This window comes from Stenella coeruleoalba (assembly GCF_951394435.1).
Source record: "Stenella coeruleoalba genome assembly, chromosome: 1".
NCBI classification, from domain to species: Eukaryota; Metazoa; Chordata; class Mammalia; order Artiodactyla; family Delphinidae; genus Stenella; species Stenella coeruleoalba.
Window position 1 is genome coordinate 83604833 of NC_137169.1, and position 26703 is coordinate 83631535.

Sequence of the window (26703 nt, forward strand, 5' to 3'; positions counted from 1 at the left end):
GCGGGCCCGAGTAAGCGGGCGGCCCCGGGCTCCTAGGGAGAGGATGCGCTAGGAGGGTGCAGTGGGTGGCGGCCCCAGCCGGGTGAGCGGGTGGGTGGAGGGAGGCTTGCGGGCCGGAGGGGTGTGGAGAGGGGTTGTCGCAGGGGCGTGGGCTTTGGGCCCGGGGTGTCCTCTCCGAGCTCCAGAAGCTGGCCCTTCTGAGATCCACCTGGGGAACTCCCGCCTCCTCCTTCCCCCGCGCCACCGGGTGTACGGCTTGAAGTAATAGTCTGAGAACGCTTGGCAGTGTCTTGTCACAGTATGATTATGGTGTATTGGGGCTGGGAGGGCGGGAGTTAATGCCATGCTCAGCATAACATTAAAAATGCACCACAATTTTTGTAAAAAACAAACCCCCAACCCAAACACACAAAGGGTAAAATCAATAATCCCCAAACTCTAAAATCCAGTGACTTGTAGTATGATCCTGGAGCTCATTGGACTAAAGTGGCTATATAAATTAACTTCTTATTGTTATTACCATGACCACCCCCTGATGTCCTTTTTTAAAAGGGCAGTGGTAAGTGATTCTCACCGTCTTGAGTAATGGATCAAAAGCTCCAGGAAGGTGGCAATGCAGCTAGTCCAGTGGGGCAGGGCTTACAAATGATGGAGTAGCTGAAAGGGTTTGGGCATCTCCTGCTTGTCCTGCATCACAGGCTTTTTCTTTTGATTTGTTTTCTTCCCAGTTCAGTGACCTTGTTTGATTTATATATGAGGCTTTTGGGAAAGATGATTTCAAAATGGGTGATGATAATTCGTCAGGATCCTGGGAAGATTCAGTTCGTCGTGCCCATACCCTGGTTCTGCTTCTCTCTAGATGTTGGAGTTGAAGTTTGCAGGAATAGAAAGCATGGTGAGTAGCGATCATGTATCATTTGTTGATCAGGGCTGGACACTTCCTCCAAAGACGTCTTTAGATACGCTAGTAGTTTTTAAAAACTTGAAAGTGGGGTTGGAAGGAGTAGGGTAATAAACAGTAATAGATTTATTTGAACATCCTCTTCAGCAGGACCTGATGTGTCCTTTAGTTTTCTAGTGTGACAGGCTAGCTCTGGGCAGGGGAAGGTCTGCTCCAGGACTGCAAGAGTCCTTGGAATTGCCTTATCATTTCAGATTAAGAACTGGGGGTTTTTGAGCAGAACACATCTTCTCTTTAGGGGAAAGTCATCTCTAGATCTCTGTGGTTGCTTTCTTGTATCTTTCCTTTTGGTTGGTTTTCCTTGGTTCTAAATGTTACAGAAATAGTGTTGGTTCCTAGAATATATTTTTTAAAAAGTTGTTTTGAATGAGTGTCAGCTTTTCTAAGAAGTAGGATAGATTTATTCAATTCATATTTGGAAACCCTGGCATTACAATGAAGTTTTCCTCTTTCATGTAGAATCCAATAATTATACGTTGGTACTTGCTGTCATCTGACCCTTGTGTATCTCTCTCTCCCCCTTTCTAAAAATTTCTAAATTTAATTATATTGCCTCAAATCTTAAATATTATGTTGGTAAATGTGATGTCTTTTGCAGGATAGTCACCAACTTACAGGTAATTTCTTCCCTATAAGTTTATTTTTCAAAAAAATTGCTTATTTGGACCTCATAAAGCACTTTTCCCAAAGAAATATTATGAAATGGTTGGTTTCCCACACAACTCTTTTCATCCATAATGCGCCTGAAATGTTGTATATTTATATTGAAAAGTAAAGAGAAAAACAATTGCTAAAATAGGAAATAAGACTAAATATGTGAAGACTGAAAAATAAGCCAATATTTATTTATAATATATTAATTGCTAGATGTTGGGAAAAACAGTTTTAATTAGCAGAATTTTTTTTTTTTTTTTTTTTTTTTTTTTTTGCGGTACGCGGGCCTCTCACTGTTGTGGCCTCTCCCGTGGCGGAGCACAGGCTCCGGACAAGCAGGCTCAGTGGCCATGGCTCACAGGCCCAGCCGCTCCGCAGCATGTGGGATCTTCCCGGACCGGGGCACGAACCTGTGTCCCCTGCATCGGCAGGGGGACTCCCAACCACTGCGCCACCAGGGAAGCCCAGCAGAGAATTTTTAAAACTTTAGGGGAACACTTGAAGGGGTTTTCAGGATCATTAAAAGGGTTTGTTATATGGGCTCTTTAATACATCAGCTTTTGTTTTTCTGTTCTTTTATACAGGTGTATGGTAACATTATTCTTATATATATGATCTCAGCTATTACCAGGGCAATTCTTTGGCTTTATATATAAAGTCTTGTCTTGTTACAGGGGGTATGACAAGACTGAGTGAAAGAATTGCTGTTGAGCACTGCTGAGGATATACATCAAATGTTAGAAATGGGGCTGCTGCGGACTCAGTTGTGCAAAGCCCCCCCACCCCACCACCAAATTCGTATGTTGAAGCCCCAACCTCCAATGTGATGGTATTTAGAGATGGGGCCTTTTGGAGATGATTAGATTTAGATGAGGTCATGAGGGTAGGGCCCTCATGATAGGATTAGTGCCATTATAAGATGATGAAGCGACTCCAGAGGTGTCTCCTCCATGTGAGGACAAAGTGAGAAGGGAGCTATCTGAAAACCAGGAAGAGGACCCTCACCTGAAACTGAATTGTCCAGCACCTTGACCTTGGACTTCCCAGCTTCCAGATCTGTGAGAAATAAATGTCTGTTGTGTAAGCCACTCAATCTGTGCTGTTTTGTTACAGCAGCATGAGCAGACTAATACAGGGGCCAATTTATGCATTTCTGTGATCTTTTTCACAGGTGAAAACTGTGGATTGTGGCATGGCTCCACGGTTGAGTTTTCATCATATGGTAAAAGGGAAGGACAAGTGTACTATGAAGTTGAAGGCAGGAGAGAGACAATGATTTAGATATGAAATTTGGAGTCCAAGCTACGGGGGAGGGAAAGAGTCAAGAAGAGCTCGTCTTGGGAGGGCGTGGAGTTTTGAGAGAACTGGAGGCTGGTTATTGGATGTTCATGTCTGGGAGAGCACGGTATTGAGCAGGTTAAGGCTGTTATTGTGTAGCATTGTGAGTAAATGTGGCTTTACTGTGATATTCAGATATGGAATTTGAAGCTTTATGTGGTTTTTTTTTTTCTAAGTAATACCCAAGGATTTTCAATTTCTTTATTTTTTACATTAGAACATTATGAACTATTTTTTAAGACCTCATAATTGGACACTGTTCTTTGGTTTCATGGTATTTACAAGCTTTGGTTCATCTCTCTGAATAGTTTTCATATTTGGTGCATCACAGAGTCTTGTGCAATCATCTAATAAACTAGCTTAATTTAATTAATTTAATAAACTAGCCTATTTGTATTAAAAGAAAAAAGTCAAAGACAGGGAATATTTATTGTGGTCAAATGCATATATGTTGGGTTTAGGGCAAGATATTGCTGAAACACATCCCTCCCACGACTCCACTCTAATTTTGAAAGGGAGTGGATGTGGATGGGTGTTCAGACTTTTTCTCAACATTTTACAGATGTTTCCAAATGTCCTTTTGCTGCTGTAACACAGGAATGCTTTTCTCCATTTATCTCCTGAGGTTCCTTTAAGGATCAAGTGAGATATTGCTCCTGTAAGCACCTTGTAAACAGTCAGGTTCTATGCATGTGTTAATTCTTCTCTGCCTTGTACTTAGATACAATGGCTGTACTCAAAGAAATGCATTGAGGACAACTTCCAGGACCACGAGTTACAACTTTGCACTCTTCCCTGCTGCACTGCTTACTTCTTAGTGAATGCTAAATGCATGTGGCAGGACCCTGACCCCAAATCATTACAATGGATAGACTGTGTGCGCGAAGCTTAAACCATATGTGTGCTTGCTGCAACATGATGGATATAACTGCTTGCTGAGAATTTGATTTATTTTCCAATAGTTTAGCATCCCTCTGCTTTTATCTGATATGACCATTTTACAAGCATGTGTACCAAGCATGGCTTCAAAATTGCAGGTTATGAAATACAGAAAATGGAACAATTGCCATGCATAGCAGAAATCTTCCTGTTCAGTCTGTGTGCTCTATATTTTAAAGTAAGATGGACTGCTGAATGGTGATGGGGGCTTGCCTTGGGTTTCATCATTTTTTCCCCTACAGGTGAAAGGAAATGCAAGACTTTCTTCATTTTCAACTTCATATTGTTAATTGGTTTTTCACAGGCTGGTTTGTGGTGATGGGTTTTTGCCTTATCATTTGTTGGCATAATAAAAATGACATGATGATGGGGAAGAGAGTAGTTCCCCTTTAGGATGGAACAGAGCAGCTGATACTAGTGATGAAAACATAGCAGGCTCATGGGGATGCCTCCCCCTTTCCCATTTCATCTCAACCCAAATCTCTATTTTTTCAGTAATACACTTGCTCGCTGAGAAATGCCCATCAGAAACTCACTGCTATTGTATACATGCATATGTTTGTATGTAGAATAGACTGGCTAGTCGACAGTCTGTGTCACTTATGTACCAGCATAGGAACACAGTTCCTAGAATGACAGCTTGCTTCTTTGGTGGGTATATTTATTTTAGCATTCTTACCTGAAATATCTCTCTTTCCCCCTGGTCAAAATTGACTCTGGGTTGTGAGTAATTGACATCTAAGAACAGAGCAAATCGAGGGCTGGTTTGACTCTGATAACACCCCTACTCTGCTGGGGGTTTCCTTTAGCTCAGCTATGCGGAAGGGATTGCTGGGCAGTGTGGAACCTTGATTGTCATTCCGAGCAGACTTAGGCAGAAGCCAAGTGTGACAGATCTGGGAAACTTGTGCTTGCATAGCTGAGAGAAAGCATGTTTTTTTTTTTTTTCTTAATTAATTAATTAATTTAATTTTGGCTGAGTTGGGTCTTCGTTGCTGCATGTGGGCTTCCTCTAGTTGCAGCGAGTGGGGGCTACTCTTCGTTGCAGTGTGCGGGCTTCTCATTGTGGTGGCTTGTCTTTATTGCAGAACACGGGCTCTAGGCGCGTGGGCTTCAGTAGTTGTGGCATGAGGGCTCAGTAGTTGTGGCACACGGGCTTAGTTGCTCTGCGGCATGTGGGATCTTCCCGGACCAGGGATCAAACCCATGTCCCCTGCATTGGCAGGCGGATTCTTAACCACTGCGCCACCAGGGAATTCCAAGAGAAAGCATGTTAGTGGGCAGTGCAGAGAAGATATGGTGATGAAATGTGCACCTGTTCATCGAGTGTATCCAGGATGGGGTGTCAGTCATCTGGGACCTTCACCTGGGCTAAGCATTCACCATTGTGTTAAAATGCTTGCTGAAAACTCAGCTTGAGACCTTATGAATAACTACTGCATGTGCATAGTTCAATAGCATCCTGTCAACTTACGTTCCTTACGTGCCTTGGCATTCCTGAGGGTTTCCATTTTGGGGACACTCTGCATTATATGTCTCTTTCCATTGATCCACTGTTTATCTTGGATAATTGATTGGTTATTTTAAGTAAGTTAAGTCCATACAAACAGAGAATTTAGCAATTACCTCAGAAAAGCAGATGTTTTTCTATTTCTTCTTGATAATGGTTCCTTAAGTGACTTTCCATACAGGATGAATACCTAAAATGTAGTGAGCATTTACTATATTTCATGTGCTGTGCTAAGCACTTTACATGGTCCTCATGACACTCCTATGAAGTAGATGCAATAATGATCTCCATTTTATTGAAGGGAAACTAATGTATAGAGAGGCTAAGTGACCTGTCTAAGGTCACACAGCTGCCGGTGGTAGAGAGGGATTTAAATCCAAGCATTTCGATCCTGGAGTCTGAGTTCTTATCCTCTACTCGATGTTCCTTGGCTTGGCACTTATCAGGCACAACAAATGTTTTTCAAATGCTTCCAATGCACTAGATTCTGATTTAGGTGTTAGAGTTATAGCTAAAATAGGTAAAGTATCTCATGGAACCTTCATTCTATTGATATGGAAGAGGTCAGACATCATCAAACAAGCAAAAAAAAAAAAAAAAAAAAAAAAGATGGTTTTAAATAGGAATAAGAAAGTATAAAGAACCAGGATCACGTACTTTAGTGACTGGTGGGAAACAGAAAGAGTAGGTCGGGTGGTTAGAGAAGGTCTCTCTCAGGAGATGGTATTTGAACTTGGACCTTAATAAGAAGGAGCTGGAAATTTTGTGGGAAGAAAGAGCTAACTGCAAAGGCAGAGGCCATGAGTGGGGATATGTGTGCTGTGTTCAAAGACCACAAAGCAGGTCACTGTGCCAGTGTGCGGAGTAGAGGGGAAGTGACGAGAGCCGAGAGCTGGGGGATGAGTGGGAGCAAATCACACAGGGCTTTGTGGCATAGAAGTGTCTTCAGGAAGGACATGAAAGTGTCCCATCTCTCCTGCCTCCATATGCGGTGCTTTGCACTTGACACGATGCTTAACTGCTTGTGATTCCCCAGACCCCATGCAGTGTCACTCCTCTGTGCCTGGGCCTTTGCTTCTCCTGCCTGGAGCATCCTTTCCCAACATTGGTACCTGGCCAACTTTTAGTCCTCCTTTGAGACTCAGCTCAGGGGTCATTTCCTGTGGTAGAACTTCTCAAATTGTCTGCTTGGACCCAATTTTTGCCCCTCCTCTGGACTTCCCTTGGTCCCTGTCTGAATACTTAGCATGCCTTTATAATTTTTCGTTTGTATGCCACCCTGAAAGACCACGAGCTACTTGAGAGCAAGGAGTGTGTGGTGCTCGTCCTTGTATCCTCAGTGCCCAGGCCCGCGTGCGCCTTATAGAAGGTAATATATGTGTGTTGAACTCACCCAAAGGCAAATTAAACTAAAGAATAAGAATATGCCAGGGCAAACGAAAGCAGAGCAAATTCAGCAGAACTTGGAGTTCCCAGACTTGGGTGTTAGATATGTTTGTTATTCTTCTATCCATGCTCCATTCTAAGGGTTGGTTGGGGGTTCCTACCTTCTTCATAACAACAGATAGTCTATTAATAATACTAATCATATGGCTAATACAACATCTGCATTATCTCATTTAATTCGCACGATTACCCATGGGAAAGGTACTCTTGTTTTTACATTTGACTATTGAGGAAACTACAGTTTAAAGAGATTTGGTAATTTCCCCAAGGACACACAGCCATTTAGAGGTGGGGCTGGGGTTCAAGCTGAGGTCTGACTCCCAAGCCCATGCTGTTGACTGTGATGTGACGGTAGCCATTCTAGACAAAAGCTGATTCAGTTAGTGTTTTCATCATCAATTCCCTAAGATCACCTGGAGGGTTCATGTGGAGGCAGCTGTGTTCAACAGCAGCCATCAGAGAACCCTGAAGGGCAAAGGATTTTGGTCCCCTGGCTGCCCCTTCCCTGCAGCCAGATCACCATCCTCCTGATTTTCCACACTCTCCGGAATGCCTCCCTTCCACTTGCCTCCCCAAAGTCCCCTTCCTCCTCCAAGGTGTTGCTCACTTGTGAATTGAACTTCATGTGATTAATGAATAGAGATAATGATGATAGCTACAATTAAAAAGAAGCTGAAATTTATGGAATTCTTACTACATACAAGATATTATCTCGTTTAATTCTCCAGTACTTTGGGAGGTTGGTAGTATGATTATCTCTGTGTTACAGAGGTGGAAGAAGTAAACAGGGAGGTTATGGAGTAGGAATAAAGGACTACATATGCTGCAGGGTTTTCCCCCTCCCCTCCTCCTCTCCCTCCCTCCCTCCCTCCCTTCTCCCCTCCCTCCCTTCCTTTTCTCTCTCTTTTTCTGCTGAGCACCACTGCCCTTTTCTTCAGCTAATAGTTCTCTGATGGCGTTCTGGAATTATCTTTTCCACATTGGGTGCAGCCTTGGTGGAAAAGCTAATCTAGAGGTCTTCCACCCCTCCCCCCCATACTACCACCCCCTTGTAGCCGGGTGACCCATGTGACCCAATCAGGGCTAATCAGTTTTTCTCTTGAGACACTAAACTTGAGCAGAATAGCACCTGGATTGAAAAGCAGCTGGAGATGATTCACCCAAGCTGTGCCCTGTCAGGATATCAATTTGCTGCTGCTGCCTTGATCCCTGGAGCAATCTTTATTCTTGCCCCTTCTGCATCCATTTTTTAGCTACTCTTTCAATTCTGTGAGCAGCTTTTCTATGAATCCTCTTTCTGGTTAAGCAAGCCAGAGCGAATTTCAATAGTTTATAATGAAAGAATCCTATCAGATGTAACTAATGACACTGACACTCATCCCATATTGTGTGACAGACCTTCCTGGATCACTTTGAGGATCCCTAAAATAACTCTTCCTTCATCGACTGCCTAAGGTTCCTAGAATAGTCACCGTAATTGTCAACTCTATTTTTCTATCAGTTTAGGTTTTGGATCTCTTAATAACCATTCACCACGTATATGATTGGAACCATATCTTTCGGTTCTTTTTTATTCAATGCAGTTGTGGACATGGGGGCCATCCCCCACTGAGTGTGTGGGACCTAAAAGTCATCTTTAAGGAGATGTAACATCTGGGGCAAATTGCAGTGTTTGTTTCTGCCTCCTTCAATTTTATACAGTGAGAAATCTGGATTATCAGTTGATTTTTTTTTTTTTTGCAGTACGCGGGCCTCTCACTGCTGTGGCCTCCCCCGTTGTGGAGCACAGGCTCCGGACACGCAGGCTCAGCGGCCGTGGCTCACGGGCCCAGCCGCTCCGCGGCATGTGGGATCTTCCCGGACCGGGGTACAAACCTGTGTCCCCTGCATTGGCAGGCGGACTCTCAACCACTGTGCCACCAGGGAAGCCCTATCAGTTGATTTTTGATCTTTGCTCTGGTGCTGTTGACTTTGTTTTGATGTGACTGGTTTCAGATGTTTATTCTATAGTTCTGAATTTAAAATTCTGTTAGTTATTGGTATAGCTGAACTTGCCCGTGGTCTTGTTGCTTGACCCACCATCAATAAAGAGGGGATTTACTTTAAAAGAATGTTAGATAATGATCAAGGACAACTTGGAAGGGAAAAGAAAACAGCAATAAAAAAGCTCTATTCTGCAGTCTCAGGATGAACAAGGGTGGCTGGAAGAGGGAGAGTAGTCATTCCACTTGGTTTTCTACGAAAGGTGGTAGACTTCGGGCTGGGTGTGTGATTGTGCTCCTCAACAAAGAATGTTCTTTCTCTTCTAACATTGTTCCCTTCCCCTTGTTACCGTCTGGTTCTGCGCATCGTCCAAAACCCTGAGTATGGGGCACTTGACAACTTCTAGGGTCAGCTGGAAATGAGCAAATGCTTGTTGGTGGGTTGATTGTTCACCTTCATTCATCTCCCTGTAGTCGTTTATTGTCTTTGTATGTCCAGTACCTGCTCGCTCTTTTTCTGGTAACAACAACTTGATTTCATTTGGGAGCATTTCTCCATGATTCACAGTTTATGTGGTTCAGTCTATAATCTCACTGTCAGCTCCTGGGTGGGCACATGGTCTAGACATTTTACCCCCTCAGGTCATGGCAATGAAATACAGTCCTAAGATTTTCTTTGAAATTTTTGGGAAGAGACTCTCTTTCCATTGGTCTTATGAGATAACAGAAATGGACGTGGAGCTGCTGGCAGCCTTCTTGCCATGCAGTGGGGAGATGGGGTTAGAGAGAGGTAAGCACCTGAATCCAGCCTTGCCAGTCCAGAGCGACCCCAGGCTTTTCACTGACACAAACCAATACATTTCCTTTTTGCCTTAAGCAGTTTGGTTTCTAACAGATCTACCCACCACCGAGTTCTGATTAGCTCCAGGATCACTGCACTCCACAGAATAGAGGGCCAGTAAATTTCAGAGACAGGAACACCCTCAGCCTCCAAAGTGCTTCTTGTGTTTTTCACTAGCCAGCTCTAGTGGAGAATAGTTAGAAAAGGGATATAATGACTTCTCTGTCAACTTGAACTGAAATAGAAAAGATCTGTGCGGGTGATCAAGGTGAGAACCCCTGCAGAAATGTCCCCATAGTGTGGGAGGAGCTTCATGGCTTGGATTATTATAGCAGAGGAAAACCTAGATTGTCAACAACAGTTGTGTGAAAGAAAAGAAAAACATCCTTTTGCTCTTCTTCCCACTTCCTTCCTTTTTTTTTTATGTTGCAGATATTAACTGGGGAAACAAACTCTCGGAACAGATTTTTCCCACCAAACAACAGGCAAGAGTTACTGTAAGATCTGGTACTTCCATTTCGAGGGGCTAGGAATAACTGAGAACCAGCCTGGGAAAAAGGGTTGCCCCTTTTCAGTTATCACTAATAGTGCCTCCTGTCTTTCCTTGATAAAATCTCCCAGATCATGACTAAAGTCTGGACAAGCTTCCCTGGAACCAGGGTCACGGAGTCCATTAGAGTGAGTGCTCTGGAACATGGCATGATGTCATTTATCCTAAGGAATCAACTTGTCACAAGCCTAAATTCTTTGCTGGTTAACTAGAGTGACAGACAATAGAACCCTTGTCTGTAGCCACTTGATTTTCACTAGACTCACAGCATCAAAAGCAGAGCAAAGTTTGTCTGATTGAGGGTTGAGTCACATAGAGAGGGTCTAAAGACTGGATGAAAATGAAGATATAAACAAGAAAATGGAAATGCAGAGAAGGCTTGGTTTCGTGGTGTACAGAGCCAGACGCACTGACTGTGAGGTGAAATGGAAGATATCAGGGCTGTTATTGGTGAGAAGATAATGGAGAAGGTGGAAAAGCTCCAGGGAAATAAGACTTGACTTGCTTTCAGAACTACTTTGGTGCTGAGAGTTGATTGGCTACAGTCAGTCTAAAACCTTGGTGATGTTTAAAATGAACTGCATTTGCGGCTTTCTTAGGCGAAAGAGAAACAGGAGAGCACACTTGATTCTTTGGAGTTGCCTTAGGAAACTGCATTATATATTTAAAGTGGAATGATGTTTAGATTTGGAAATAAGGCAGAAGCAAGTGGGGTGTTATGCTGTGATTTCCCTTCAATTATTAACCCTCTACACTTCTGCCTATTACCTTTGCCCTTTTTTTTTCCAGACGTGATGTGTACAGGTTTGCATAAGTTTGTGTTAACTGGGGTGCTATGGTTCAAACTTAGTGGATTTTTGGGGTCCATTTGAGTTTCTGTAGGTTCTTGCTTTAGGTGGAGGAGTGTAGTTCTAAAGTGGAAACAAAGCACTGTGTGTGGAGGACCTGCTTCCATTCACCACTTCATGGCACTAGATGATGTATGGAATTAGAATGGATTTTGTGGTTGGGATGAACTGAATCTCAATATTGATTTCACCTATACTCTTGATAACTTGGACAAATGACTATCTCTCGGAGTCTCGGTTTCCTCATCTGAAAGGCAGGGATAATAATACCTTTCTTCCAGGAGTGTTTTGAAGATTAAATGAGATGATGTATGTGTAACTTGAGTGTCCCCAACAAGGCTGCCATCTCACAGATACGGTTATGTGAATGGTGGCCCCTGGAGTTGTGCAATGAGACAGTCTGGTCGCTATCCCCTCCGATAATCTGAGACCTACCTCAGCTTTAAGGTAAATGTAAAACAACTTGAGCTACCATCCCTTGGATTGATGCAAGACCCACACCTTTCTCAGATTCCCAAGGATTCTCTGGGGGTGTGGTGGAGGGGACTCTCATTTGCCTGGTTGTCTCTTGCTTTCAACTGTGGTTTCTGCTAAGACCTTGTTTGCCATCTTGTTTTCCATAGATGCTGTTGCAGATGTAGCCCCTCATTTTTCAGTCTTTAAAGGCAATATCAGAAAGTTGCTTTTACTGCAGACTCAGACAATGGAGAAGAGCTATAGCATGGAATTAAAAAACATTTAAAATGAAATATTTATTTTGACTGTTCTTGAACTCCCTGCCCATTCTGGCCCCAGGGGATTCTCATTTGCTCTCTTGCTTCTTCAACTCTGGCAGCCCCTCCGATCATTCACTCCCACAGTCCCTTCCATCTTCTCTTAGATCCTCATGTTTCCTGGTCCCTGAACCCCAGTCTGCACATCTGCCACTAGAAACAGAAACATTCTCTTAATTGATTATGTTCTGCATTTAACACTTCCATTTCACACTAGGTTCTGGAGTCTACCTTTGTTGAATCTAAAAATGCACTTAGGAGTCTATCCTGACATAAATTCTGTCCCTCCCCTACTGTGTAAAAGTGCTATAGTAATTTCTTTTATAAAACAATAATTGTTCCTCTTCTTGTTATGAGTGCAAAATACTAAGTCTATAATAGGTGTTCAGCAAATTGGGAGCTAATTATAGAATGAAAACAATCATATTAACAATAAAAACAAGGCAGACATAGAGTTTGTCTCTGATCTATAGAGTATGTGACTCCCATTCTTACATTGAGGGAAAGTTGCAGGTTTCTGGGGTTTGCAAAGAAGGGTTCACTTAACAACCAGGCACTGTCCGAGACACCTCAGTAAACAAATAAGTTCTCAAATAAGCTGTTCACCTGGCTTGAGTTTGTGCCTTTGTGTGCGTTACTCATGGCACAGATAATAGCTAACTACAAATGATACAAGAGGGAAGAAATATTAACAAATAAGGAAAACTCTGCAAGGATTCTGAATGAATCACAGATGTATAAAGACCAACTAAGTCTAGAATAGGTCTGAACATGCTCTTTTTCCAAGGTGGACCCCATCCCCTCAGGTCTTTGGTCAAATTTGCCCTCTCAGTGAGGAGACCACGGTTTCTGACTTCGTAACCCCTTCCCCAGCAACATTTCCTCTTCCCCTTTTTCTTCATTATTTTTCTTTAATGTGCTTATCACCATTTGAAAAACTATATTTTTGTTTATGTTGCCCTTTGTTCTCTCTCTTCTCCTACTAGAATATAGGTGCCACATGGGGTGTGATTTTAGTCTGTCATTCATTGCTGTGCCCCAGGGCCTAACAGAGAGCCAGGTATGTTGTGGACTTTGTACATATTTGTTGAATGTTTATTGACTGATTGACTGAGGGACTGGATATGATAGCAATGTCCTATTCTCTTTTATGCTGCTTTATTTTTTTCAGAGAGCTTTCATGTACATCATCTTGCTTAACCTCCCACCAACTTGGGGGGCAGATAGGGAAGGCAGGCTGGCATGGTGATGTGAGCTCTTTGGGTCACCTAGCTTATAAGTTGTAAACCTGGGGGCTTGAGCCCTTCTCTTTTGACTCCAAATTCAATGTTCTCCCCACAACCTATACCAAGTCGCAGCAAACAAATGTTGTTTGCATAAAACCTAGTAAATACTTCGGGGTAAAAAGAGTGATGGAATGTTCTGGGCTAAGTATCCCCCAGCATCTCTGTTGTCCCATTATCCTAGTCTGAAATGCTTGGATGAGAGGGTCTTGCCTGCCAAAATGAGGACAGGTACCATATATTTCGTTATAGCACCACACCAGCTGCAGTCTCAAGTGCTGAGGTTCCGTGCCAGGTTTAACAAAACCAGAGCAGACTCACTGTAAGCCTTTCATGTGCAAGTCTTAACTTACCCAACCTCACTGGGGGGGTCCCAAGGAAAAGAGCAAACCCCTGAGGGTGGATGGGCTTGGAGGCTCAGGTTCATAATAACAAAAACTCACATTTGTCAAGAGATTCACAGTCACCACATTTCTTTAACATTTACCATAAAATTTGATTTAAAACATTTCAAAGGAAGTCTCTTGTTAAAAAGGTGACAGACATGAATTTGTCTGCTTTACAGACGAGAAAAGCTGAGGACTGGACAGATTGTGCAATTAGTTTAATGTTAGACTATTCGTAAGGAACAGAATTGAATTTTTAGCTCAGGAGTTTTCAAGCTAAGATTGATGGGTTCTTTTTTCTTATTTAAAAAAATTTTTTGTTTTTTAATTTTTTGGCTCTACTGGGTCTTCGCTTCGTTGCAGCGTGTGGGCTTCTCTAGTTGCAGCGCGGGTTCCAGAGCGCTGAAACATGTGGGATCTTAGTTCCCCGACCAGGGATAAAACCCGTGTCCCTTGCATTGGAAGGCAGATTCTTAATCATTGGACCACGAGGGAAGTCCCTGACAGGTTCTTCTATTTATTACAAAGAGAGTTTCTCAAACTGTAGCATGAATAAGAATCACATTAAGAGTTCAAATACCCTCAGACATTATGACTCAGTAGGTGTGGGGTGACATCTAAGACTGTGTATCTCTGACAAGCTCCCAGGTTATGCTGACACTGCTGGTCTGCTGGCTGCGTGTTCAGTAGCACTGACATAGAGGTTCGAGTGGACTTTACTGCTCAAATTTGCATTGAGTTTCCTATGCAATTGGTCCTCCCTCTAGCCACCTGCCCCATCCCTCATATTACGTATCTGACATCATTTCCTGCTACACACCCCTTGCTTATTCCACTCCAGCCACACTGGCCTCCTTGCTGGTTTTTTGAGCACTCCATGCACACTCCCACCTCAGGGCCTTTGCATGTGCTTTCCCTTCTGCCTGGAATGTTTTTATTCGTAGGTAACCACATGGCTCACACCTTCTCTTTCTCAGCCTCTCAGATGTTACCTTTGCAGTGATGTCTTCTTGACCACCCCCACCCCTAGCGCTCTGTCTCTATTACTTTCTATAGTAGTATTTATCACCTTTTAAAATACCAGGTAATTACTTATTTAATTTGTTCATTGTCAGTCTACCCACTCTGGAGGGTAAACTGAGGATGGGTCTCTACCTTTTCACTCCTGTATTTGCCAGCACGTAGGACAGTGCCAACCATAGAGCAGACTCAAAAAATAGTTGTTGAAGGAAAGGAGGGAAGGAGGGAGCTGAATCAAGGGCTCTGCCATCTTGTAAACCCAGATTTTCTTATAAAAAGGGGAAAATTTGTCTTTATTAGGTAAGAAAATAAGAATATATTTAAAAATCTTTAGTATATTTACTTAAATTTGAGAAATTTAAAAATTGCAGAAAAGCACAAGGAAATCACCATCCACAATGAACAATTGTTGCCATTTTGTCAGATTTACTTCAGTACTTAGTACAATGAATAAACCACTGCAAACAAAGCTCACATGCCTTTTGTCTGCCACGCCCTGTCTTAGTCCCCTTCCCAGCTTCCCAGAAACAACCTCTATCATGAACGTTTTCTTTCGGTCAGTGGAAATAGATCTATCTCTATGTAGCAATGTGCATCTTAAAAATCTCACCTTGAGAAAAGATTGCAGAATGAATTTTTACCGTACAATGTCTTTAACTGAAACACACCCCCAGAGGGCAGTGCTATATATTGTTCGTCCATTAAATAAAGACTTCTTTAAGTAGAAAAGAGCACTTGGGGAAAGTTTCAGAAAAAATCAGTGATATTTAAGAATAACTCTCCATAAAGGAAATCTTTATAAAAGAGGAGGGAATAACGATCTAATACTGTTTAAGATAATGTCAATTTCATTTTACACATTCTCTTGAGTTTGTAAGGATTTTTAAAAACTTCATAGTGATAAAATCTAGAGAAATAGTAACAGAAGTGGATTTGATTTTACTCACTGAATAATTGTACAGTTGAAAGAAGCTCTTGGAATGAATTAGATACATGATTGATTAGTGATTAGTTTCATTCATTCTTGGTGTATGGTACTTGGGGATAAAGCTTTCCGTACTATGTTTGTTTGTTTGCAGAACTCTATTTAGCAAATCTTTGGTCTTTGTGACTACATAAATTGGCAATTACACGCACTTTAAACAGAGGAATATTGTGTTGAATTAAATTGTACAGTGGTTTGGGTTGAACCTAGTTCATGCTAGCAAGTCTTTTGCTTACTAAATCTGTGCAATAGCTATAAAATCCTTATATTATCTGAAGAGTTTTATTTTACAAAACAATCACATTATCAGATGGTTTCTCAGAGTATGAAAAGAATAAGATATTAAAATATATTTGAATCCTGAATCATATTTGATAGCACATGTTCTTTTCTCCTTGCTTAGTTTATGCACAGGGCTCAGTCCTGAGCAGTGCCTCTCAGAGGTTCTGTCAAAGGACCCCTCATGTCAGAGGAAGGGGAAGGATGGCTCAGGTGCTCTGGGGCTTTGCTCAAAGCTGCCTCCTGCAGGCAGGATATATTTTGAATGTTTGTGTTTTCTGAATTTCACAAGAGTTTGCGTTTTATTCTGAAATATTTTCTTTTTTCTTTCTTCTTTTTTTTTTTTGGCTGTGCAGCACGTGGGATCTTTGTTCCCCAGCCAGGAATTGAACCCGTGCTCCCTGCAGTGAGAGTGTGGAGTCTTAACCACTGGACCGTCAGGGAAGCCCCCAAAATAGTTTCTTTAAAATACATATATTTAAATTTACTTTTAAGTTAAACTACTTCATTTTTTGATTCCAAAATCTTAAAGCAAAATTGATACTTTAAAGTAGATGAACCCTGTTTATTCTGGTACTTTATGACATTTCCCTAGGTCGATGAGAGTACAAGAGTGATAAACATAACTATAAGGTATTACATTAAATTTGTGGGAAAACTCTATTTTTTGGACTTGGACAATAGCCAGCATTTACTGAGTGTTGACAGTGTGTCAGGTACTGTTCAATGTGCTGCTGTGGATTATATTTTTTAGTTCTCACAACTGTCCTTTGAAGCTTTTATCATATCCATGTTCAGATTAAGAGTCCACAGTACTTGGAAGTTAGGAGACCACTACAGTACAGAATTTCTCAGAAATTCTCATAATTAATATCAAATAAGTTCTGGAAATCCTGCATATTATACAACACTGGAGAGTCGCTATGACAGTATAATCTAGGCCTTGAAAAGTGTTGCAGTGAAAAAAAAAAAAAGCAAAATATTCCTCCCTTAATTTTGTTTAATAAAAAATTTCCTAAAATATTTTGATCACAGGGCCTCTTTCCCTTGCCTCTTCTTGCAGAATAGTTATTACTATCTCCCAGAAGTTATTTTCTTGGAGCAAACTCAGAGAATCAGCTGATATAGGCCCATGGCTCTGGGAAGGGACATGGGACTCTGTGGTTGGGGACAGGAATTCTCTATTCTGATGCTCTGAAAACTGAAGAAGCAGTTTGCTGGATCCTTGGCATAGCTCTTCAGAGAGAAGTATAGTTAATTCCACTGCAGGGCCGAGGGTTCGATTGGGACACTAAGATTCCACATGCCGTGCAGCACAGCCAAAACGAAAACAAAAACAAACAAACAAAAAACTGTTGAAGACCCTTGTAAGCAGCCCAGGCTATAGCAGCCCTGGGTCCCATCACCCAGGAGGGACATGGTCACCAGACTTAGCCCTTTCTTGGCTTAGTTCCTTCCTTCTTGGTTGGGATATCCTTTTCTATTAAACCAAGAGTTAAACCAATATTTAACTGGTTCTTCAGCAGTCTGACTCAGGTGGGTGAGTTATCTCAGGGGACATGGCATCCCTCTGGTTTGGGGATTGCAGTGGGATTTTTGTTCTGAGGGTGAGGAAGAGTTTTGAGTTACCTCTCACGAATATTTGCAACCTTCCTGTGAAACTGCGGGGGAACTTGAAATTATTTGAATGCATTGTTTCGCTTTAATAGGTGAAAATGGAGTTAACACCTAAATGCCTTTGTTAGTGTCACATGCTAAGTTGATGACCAAAGTGGAAGTGGACCTTCAGATTATTAACTTGGGGGGCACAGTCTGCCAAACTGTGCTAGCTAGCATGGAACCAAAGACCTTGATTTACAGTAATTGCACATTTCTAGACTTTTGTGTTTAAAATGTAGGAAAGTAATGATGCATTAACTTTGCATTACACGATTAATCTTATTGTTACTTTTGTGTGTGTGTGTGCATGTGTGTGAGGGTTTTCTTTTTTCTTTTTTTTTTTTTGGTTTTTCTTTTTTTTGAGTGAAAAAAGAAATCTGCATTTGTGTGTGATATGCTTGACTTGGGGGTTTCACACTGAGTGCATTCATTTGAATGACTCCATAATTACTCTGTCTATTAAGTGCTTTGAAGTTGTTATTTTGTTTTAATATCGAACATCCATGACATCTTCCAGCCAACAATCGGAAATTATTTACTGTCATATATCAAAGTATTCTGAAGGTATTAACTTATTCTCCCCTCTCAGTGTTTAGGAAGATAAAGGAGTATCCCCATCGCGCTGTTACTTATTTTCTTATGTATAGGGGAACGAGCCCCAGGTAAAGGAAACAACTTGCCCAAGGGGTTCAGGGAGGGGACTGGCCAGTGCTTTGTAAGACCCAGGATGGAGTACCCTCTGTGATAGAACGTGCCACATGAGAGTTCTCCGGCTTGTTGTACCTAAAAGGCTGTAACTTGGAGGAGGCCGGGGAAGACAGGGTAGAGAATTATCTAGAGACTCCCACCAACCTGCTGGAGTTTGGGTGGCTTCAGGCTGAACTGAAACCCCTCTATCCGCTGCATGAACAAGAGCATGTCTGGTCACCCTTTGATAAAGAATGTAATGTTTGGGAGAGAGAAGGTTTTAGCCAGGATTGCCTTCAAAGTGTTGTGGAGCAGGGGAAGTTGCTCTGATGAGGTAAGATCTCCCACCAAAGGGGCAGACTATTTAAATTCCACCCAAGAGCTGTAGTCTTTAAATTTGAATCCAGCTTCTCTCGAGCTCTCTGACTTGGATACTCAAGAAATGCAGACTGCCTGGAGAGAGAGCATATTAAGCTGTTAGTACTTACACCTTAGAGGCAGTAGATTTATAACTTTCTTTTTATTCCCTGATGAGAGGGGCCTTTCAGGCAGCACAGGGGGGTTGAATTGATGCTTGCAGTGGGGGTGTTGAAAATGAGGGAAGCATTTAGTCCCACCCCTGTTTTGGGCCTGGGAGTAGGACTGCGGGTGGAATAGGTTGATTGGTTGTGTGCACTGATGGTGAAGTTGGGTACTGGGACCCTGAGGTCTGCAACGTGAGCTCAGGAGGTGTAAGGTGAGAGAAAGAACAGGAGCTAGGATGCTGTCCAGGCTGGGTCCTCTGAGAAGCATATGCGAGGCTGGATTAGACAAACTAGAGATTTATTAGAGGAAACGCCTGTGAGAGAACACAAGGAGGGAGCTGGGAGAGCTGTGAGATCACAATGCAGGTCTGACCCGAGTGAATGAGAGAAAGAAGGAAGGAAAGTTGGGTGGAAGAGTTTTAGATTGATAAGGAGCCAGGGGTGCCTGTCAGTCCCCTATGTTCCAGGAATGGCCCCGTCTTAGTGTCCCTGCTGTGGTACGCCCTTGTATGGGGGAGTAGGCGGTAGGGAGTGTGTCCTCTGTGTGAATGTGGTGATGAAGTTCAGAGAGTGGCTATTGGGGCTGTCGCTCAGGCATGCACCTTGTCAGCAGAGATCTGAGGGGTGCATGGTCAGGCCATTGTGGTTCCTATAGTCAGTGGAGCCCACTTGGAGCTCTTTCTGGGTGTGGGCCACATGGTGGGGAGTGGAGCTGCTAGGGTTACAGTGATGTCTGGAGTAGCCAAAGGAGGATGAAGGGAAAAACACAGATCTCTGAAGATGTACACATTCTACCACATAGAATTAGGGTTAGTGTGGGCTTGGTGGAAAGAACGTCAGTGCTTTACTACTGATTCGGTTTTTAGCTCTGCTGTTTACTGGCTGCTTGGCCTTGAGAAAGATACTTTGGATCGCTGAACCTCAATTTTCCTATCCGTAAAATGGGGGTGATAACACTGATCTTGCAGGATGCTGTGAGGGCAAAATGAGATGATGTCTTGTACTGTGCCTGCCACAGAGCAGATATTCCATAAGGAGAAACGGTTTGTGATTCTGTTTTAGGGTTGACTAGATTTTTTGTTTGTTCAATACCTTGGGTTTTAAAATGTGCTTACATATGCTTCTGAAATAACAAAAGCATGCTTTTAGACACATCAGTTGTCATATTTTAGAAGTTGACTCCCAATATGACTGCATTTGTGTGGTCGGGCCTGGCTGAGAACTCTAATATGTGATCAAATTTGTTTTCTATTTCAGCATGCCTTAAGGATGATTTAGTTTGGGACCACATGGAAATTTAGCAGAAGCTATTCTACTTGGTGACTACTTTTTTCGGACACGTTCATGATGTCTTTCAACATGTCAGAATGACCAAGTCGTCCTTGGTAAGACGAGTGGCGTGGAGTGGCAAAAGAGCAGGAATCAAAAGGTAATGACAAGTCATTTGTGTAAAATGCTTCACAGTTTGTAATGTACCTTAGCAAAATTTGGGCTTCAGGGTATATATTCCCACAATTTGCTTAGGAGGAAGCTAAAAAAGATGATAATATGGAATACCACCTAACATGGTTTTAAGCAAATATGAAGCTCTTTTAAAGAGCTATTTCTTGGGAAATAAGGATAAGGCTATGCTAATCATTTGCCCATTTACCGTCAACTTCATTCCCTGCCCTTCCAAACCCTGACCTACATTTCCCAGGCTCCTGTGCCTTTTAGCTTGAGAAGAGGTTTGGCCAATGGGAGATACAAGCAGAAGACTGGAGGGCAGGGAGAGAGAGAAGCCAGTACTTTTCCCCTTTCTGCTTTGGGCAGCTTCTCTGGTGGCAACTGGGTCTCCTCCGTGCCTCGGGTTCCCACTCAGCACACCCACCATGGTTCTACCTTCTGCCATGTAGTCCTGTCTGTTCCCTTCAAATTAGAGGTGGTAGCAGCCTCCTGTTGTGGCTTATCTCCGAATTGCCTCTCTAGCCCTCTCTGACTCCTCATCTTTTCCATCGTCTTCCATGTAATCAATTCCCTGTATTATATGTCCTTCCATTGAAATACCTAGAGTAGTTTCTTCTTTCTAATTGGATCTTGGCTGATGCAGTACCTCGTGTTTATTAAGTTATTAGCATGTACCAGACATTGATCTCAATTTTTAAAATTTTACTTCACTTAGTCCTTACAACTCATTCAACTCTGAGTAGGTATTAGGATCATTTGCCGCAATTTAAAGATGAGAAATGAGAAATCTGAAGCACTGAGGCATGAAGCAACCAGTTCAAGGTCAAATAACCAGTGCGGAGCTGTCCCGGGTTTAAACCCAGGTAGGTGCTCAGGTTGGCCATTTCACCACACCGCTTCTCTGCTGCAGCCTCAGGGTGCCGCTCCCCACCTGCCACTCCAGGGCTTTGACCTGCCCTCTAGAGGTGACACAGACATACGTAGAACTGTCTGTTTCCTGCCTCGGTTTTAACTTAATTTTTCATTTCGATTAAAAAAGTAATCTGAACTCATGGCAGAGATTTCAGAGAGAATAGAAACCAGAAGTAGAAAAAAAATCACACATAATAATACCTTCATCTAGGAATCATTATTAATATCTGGGTATTTTTTCTTTCAGTCTTTTTTCTCATGGGGAAAGATACCTTTGAAACTGTTTTTGCATAATTTAATTTTAAAGGAGAAAGCTATGATTACAAGCATCTGAAAAGAGAAACTAATATATAATAGAAATGTTGTGTTCTATTGACTACATTGTCCTGAAAGTTTGCTCAAATGAGTCACTGTAGATACTTGACCAGGTAGACCTGTGGTTAAAGAGGAAGTATAAAATCAGCAAAACACAAGCTCTGTGCATACCCTGGAAATGTGTCTACTGAATCTTATTCAGTGTGTGTCAGCCTCCTTACATTTCGGTTTTCCCAGAAGATGACTTTGGGATGAAATATTGGAGCTCTTTCAACTGGAACAAAACATTCTCTATTTGTTATACCAGTAATGTTTTAACTTCTTGCATTTTACTAGTGTTCTCCACTTGAGTTCTCCCTATCCACCTAAAAAAGCAAAACCCAGCAATAATTCAACCCCCTGAGGTACATTATGAAAAACATGTGCAGCAGAATGGCTGCATGCTAAGGCAGGCACCAGGGATGTAATCCTGAGTTTTATTCCCTGGACTCTCTCTGCTACTCTGTCACATGGAGGGTGGTTCGCTCCACCTTTTACTGTGCTTCAGTGTTTCCAGTCAAGGAGAGGCAAGTGGATGATATATCTGGCAGGTACTTCCATAAAGGCATTTTGGGAATGTAGATGACTATAGGAGGAATGCTGCATGACGCTTGCTGTGCCCTGTTTCAGCTTGGGCTCAAGTTCTAAGAGTCCTGATGATGAACTGTGACTTAGAGGCAGTGATTTGGGATGCTTTTGTGAGTTTAAAGGTTTAACTTGGGATTCTCCCTAAATTACACGTTTGTACCCATTCATCAGTCTTGAAAACTTCCTTGGAGCTGTCATTGTACATGGGTAGATTTTCTTTCTCTCCTGCGGTTTTTAGCTTCCTCTGTGATTGTTCTGACTCTCTTACCACCCTCTCCGAGGACTGGCCCAACAATTACTTTGGTGTAGGGTATAAGAAAAAAAGGTGATAAAAAAGGCAACCAGCGGCACTGGCTTGATGGGGTATGGAATGGATTCTCATCAGTAACACAGTGAAATGGTTGAGCTGGTTGGTCTTCCATCAGAAGGAGGGGAAGAGGAAGATGAAGGGGAGCAGGGCACAGAGGCATCATAGAAACCTTCAGGTGAGAGTCAGTCCTTTGACCTGGAGCTAACTAAGAGAGACTGATAAAGATTGTGGTACGTTTTGTTCAAGGAGGCTGCTTAATTGAAACGATGAGGTGTGGGCTGGAACCGGCTGCAGTCTCTTTTTGGCAAATAAGATCCTAAGAGGAACCATAATTAAGCCTGGGATCAAGGAATTGGAAGAAGAAAAGGTCTTGATTCCAGCTTCTTACTGTGTTAGCTCATTACAACCTCTTGCACCAGTTAAGATTTCTGGAGGGAATATGTATACAAATAAAGCGATTTTATCATTTTCTGGAACAGTGGAGGAGGAAAACAACATGCTACTTTGTAACTCTGTAACATCATAGATCATCAAACGAGAACATTTCTCAGGATGGTCCATATGAATGTTTGTAACATTTTCTTGAAACCCCCATTTTTCCTGTTTTCCTCGAGTTTTTTCATAATTTCATGTTCAGTTTTGTGTATCTGTATCTTTTTTGCCTGTTTGTAGATTTTTTCATAGATAATTATTCCCTGGCAATTGTGTTATGGATTGACGTTATCATGTCCAGTGTAATGAACACCCCTTGTTTGGGAGACCAAGAATGCCCTTTCCTCCATCTCCTCCCTAGGAAACATTATGCCTCTTGTGATAGAGATTGTATACGTCCACTGAAACATGTTCCCTGTTCCTCCTGGGCGCCCTGTGGTCATCTGACCAGAACTGTGTATGAGTGAGAAAGAAACTTTTATCATGTTAAACCACAGAGGTTTAGGGGCTTATCAATTTCCAGTAGTTAGTATTACCCTAACTTAAGCACCTTTTATTTTGGGACCAGCTTTTCTCCTCCGTTCATGTAGGCAAAGCCATGTTCTTAAAGCCCACAGCTCATCCAGATCCCCAGATACACTTTATTGATTCAAGGGTGGCCACCTGACTCAAACTGAGCCAGCTGGTGTCCTATCCCTGCATTTTAAAACTCAAACCGAGAAAGTCACTCAGGTCTGCTCCAGCAGTAGAAGATGTAGCTGTTAAACTCAGAAACCGTCGGGAGTAAAGGTGAGAGAAAACCAAGACTGAGAAAGTCAGAGAGAGGGGGAGAAGGAGAGAGGGGAGAGGGGGAGATGGAGAGAAAGACTCTGAGTCTCTGAGTCCTCTTGACCTTTTACCCATCTTATATCTCTGCCCTTCCCATGTTTTAGATGCGACATTCTCTAACATCTTTCCAAGAAATTCTCATTTTTTCCTTAAGCTAGTTTGAGCTGATTTCTACGATTTGTAACTAAAAGAGTAGTAGATAATACATGTCACAGGAGGTTATTTACTGAATTGTAATAAAATGTTGAAGCCCATCGTAATAGATGCCCAAAAAAATCAATCTCCAATAACTATTTAAATACCTAATATGACAGTCAAGGAAATACAGAAGCAAGAAAATAAAAACAGCAGGTTCTGACATTTAAAAGCTTGCAAACTAGTTTGGGAATTAAGTACACACTGTATAAACCTATGGCAGACTCCATGGTACAGATAAGTAGAAAAAGACTACATGAAATTGTTAGATATTTGGTGTAGAGAATACTGACAAAAATAACTACCTTGAGTAGGGAGAGAAGTCCTGAGAAAGTCATTGGGAAATGCTTGAGCAGAAAGCCTTGACTGCAGTATTTCTTTGTTTCCCCCCACCTGAGACACCAATCAGTTGATAATGTTTTTAAATAATGGGGGTAAATTTTAGTAAAATTTAAAAATGGTTGAAAGTATAAAAATATTTTAAAATGATTTAACACCAGACAACAATTTATAGAGCCATGTTTAGGAATACTAATTAGCCAGCAAGAAACCAGACTTCTTTTGCAGCATTCTCTTTAAGCTTCCAGAATACTGAGCTACTGAGAGTTTCCCGTTCTAGACACAATTGATTTGCCTGCTTCCTCTGTTTGGAGGTGCCTTCCACCCTTAGTTGCTGCTGCAGAAGTAGACTTCAGTAGCCACACCCATAGTGGAATACACCAGCCACAGCTGATTGGACCAGGGGTGATCACCTGACCCAAGCTGAACCAATCAGATTACTTTTCTATATACAATTTGACAATACAGTGAGATGTTGAAGATTTAAGGCCTGTGGAATTAAGGCTAATGCTTCCAGGTAGCCCAACCCATGGGCTCATATTGTCAAAATTATGAGAATAGGCATAAAACAGCAGGCAGAGGGAGCTGATTACGAGAGAGGAGAATGGGGCAGATATTTGGGTTGGAGATGAGAGTTAGTGTGGCACTAGTTTCTGGCATTACTGCCTGAAATTGGTTTCTGTACTATTCCCTTAAATACTAATAATAAGCTTCCTTTTCACTAGAGTTTCTTAGAGTTGGGGTCTGCTTCATATCGAGAAACAATTCCCGATCAGGATGTCAACAGACATGCTTCCTTCCTGGGCCCATGTTTCTCCTGAGGGCAGTGCACTGGGTGTTCCCATCCTCTGAAAACCTAGCTCAGCAGCCATGCCCTGCTCAGAAGGGTTTTTAGCTGTTATTGAAGAGTGTATAGGTGATGGTGAGAAGGACAGGGACTTTCAGGAGCCCAGTGACAGAGAAGGGGTGGGCATAGGGATAGGCAGTGAGGACACGGATCAAAGCAGAGGTCTTGCTGTGTTGGAGCATACAGGGAAGAACAACCTTCAAGTATTTGTGTGGGCAGAGATTTGTGACATTGGAGCCATTTTGTCTGAAGGCAGAGGGCTCACAACATGCTGGATACCACAGAGAGGTCATCGTAAATCATCCCAGGCAAGAGACAAGCTGTTAAGTGTTCTAGGGATCAGTAATAACCCGTTTCTATAGCACTGGCAAGATTCAGCTCTGGACAGGGGACCACCCAGATGCACCTCAGATGTTTCTGCTAGAATTCAAATAAATCACGTTTGAAGACACTATACTGCTTCACATCAGGGGTGAGAAGTGTATGTGCAAAACAGTGTAAGCTCTGAGGGGCCGGGAGGAGAGCATTGCTGAGGAGGGTGGTAATGAGGAGTCTTCCTGCTGAGAAGCACCAGAACGCGGTTATTGATTGGAGGTGAAGGCAGTGAATATAAAGTTGAGGGATTTTGCAGTTTAATCCGGCATCTATCATTCCTGGAAGGATGAACAATTCAAAGTAAAACCTCATCCATGTTGATGTGTAAGAAGAGCTGTGGGTTAGGAAAAATGGGGCCCAGGAGGTCAGGACAAGGAGAGCTAAGACAGAGTAAAGGTCCTTCTCATAGCTTTTCATAACATGTGGATCAACCACATTGCCCTGTTGAAAGAATTAAGACAATGATATACTGAAAGCAGCTAATATAATGCCAGGCTCAAAATGGAGATTCAAAAAACTATTAGTTCTCCTCTCTTTTCAACAAACATGGGAAGCTTTGAAAATGGACTCCTGGCTCCTAGAGAGGAAAAATGGGTTGGAAAACCACAGATGTGTTGTTCTGGTGTGCAGAGAAGTTGTATTTTTTTCTTTTTTTAAGGTAGAGAGCAAAGACAAAGTGGCTGCATTATTTTTTCCCCTCAGCTTTTCCAGTGGGGTGGAGAGACTAGCCAGACCTAGGCTCCCCTCATCCTCCTGTACCCCCATGATTTTCGGCCATGTTGCCAGCCAGCCCCGCAGCCTGAATCCACCTGCCAGGGTGTCCAGGCTCTGGAAAGCACAGCTGGTCTCAGGCCCTGTCTCAGGTAAGTAATGGGCACTTTGGGTTGCAATTTCTATTCCTGAATAGGCCTCCTATCTCAGAGTCATGCTTCAACAAACACTCAATTAAAAGGAAAAAACCTCTGGGTGATGGAAGGCACCCTATTACTGAGAAGCAGGGGATGTTTACTGAAGAAAGCGACTTCTCCCTAGTTACTAGTAGCCTAGCGAAGATTTATGAGCCAGTTTGTCCCACAACGATCAAACCTGAAATGTGAAGTTTAAACCGGTGCATTCTTTTAATCAGCAAAACAAACTAGGTCATGAGAGTTGCTTAGAATTAGGAATTAGGCAAAGCAATAGAGTGTTAAGGCCACGGCTAAGAAGGAGCTAGTCTTGGGGTGGTTCTGTTAGCAAAATACACTAATTTTAGCACCAGACACCTGCAGATGAGAAGTCAATATTATCTTTTATTAAATGCCACTCACAGCTCATGACCATGATCTAAAAAAATACATTTTCTCTTTGGAATACAGAAGTAATCAGAATTTATTCACATGGGCTGACTCTGAGAATTTTGACATCAAAGGGCA

General features: G+C 42.3%; 1 long non-coding RNA gene across 1 annotated transcript; it reads left to right on the forward strand.

The window, feature by feature from the left end:
• LOC307194583 lies at positions 1 to 26333 on the forward strand. The gene is made up of 4 exons (XR_013830582.1): positions 1 to 82; positions 729 to 895; positions 19923 to 20094; positions 25954 to 26333. It is a non-coding gene; the product is annotated as an uncharacterized lncRNA (long non-coding RNA).
• Positions 26334 to 26703: the final 370 nt, after the last annotated feature.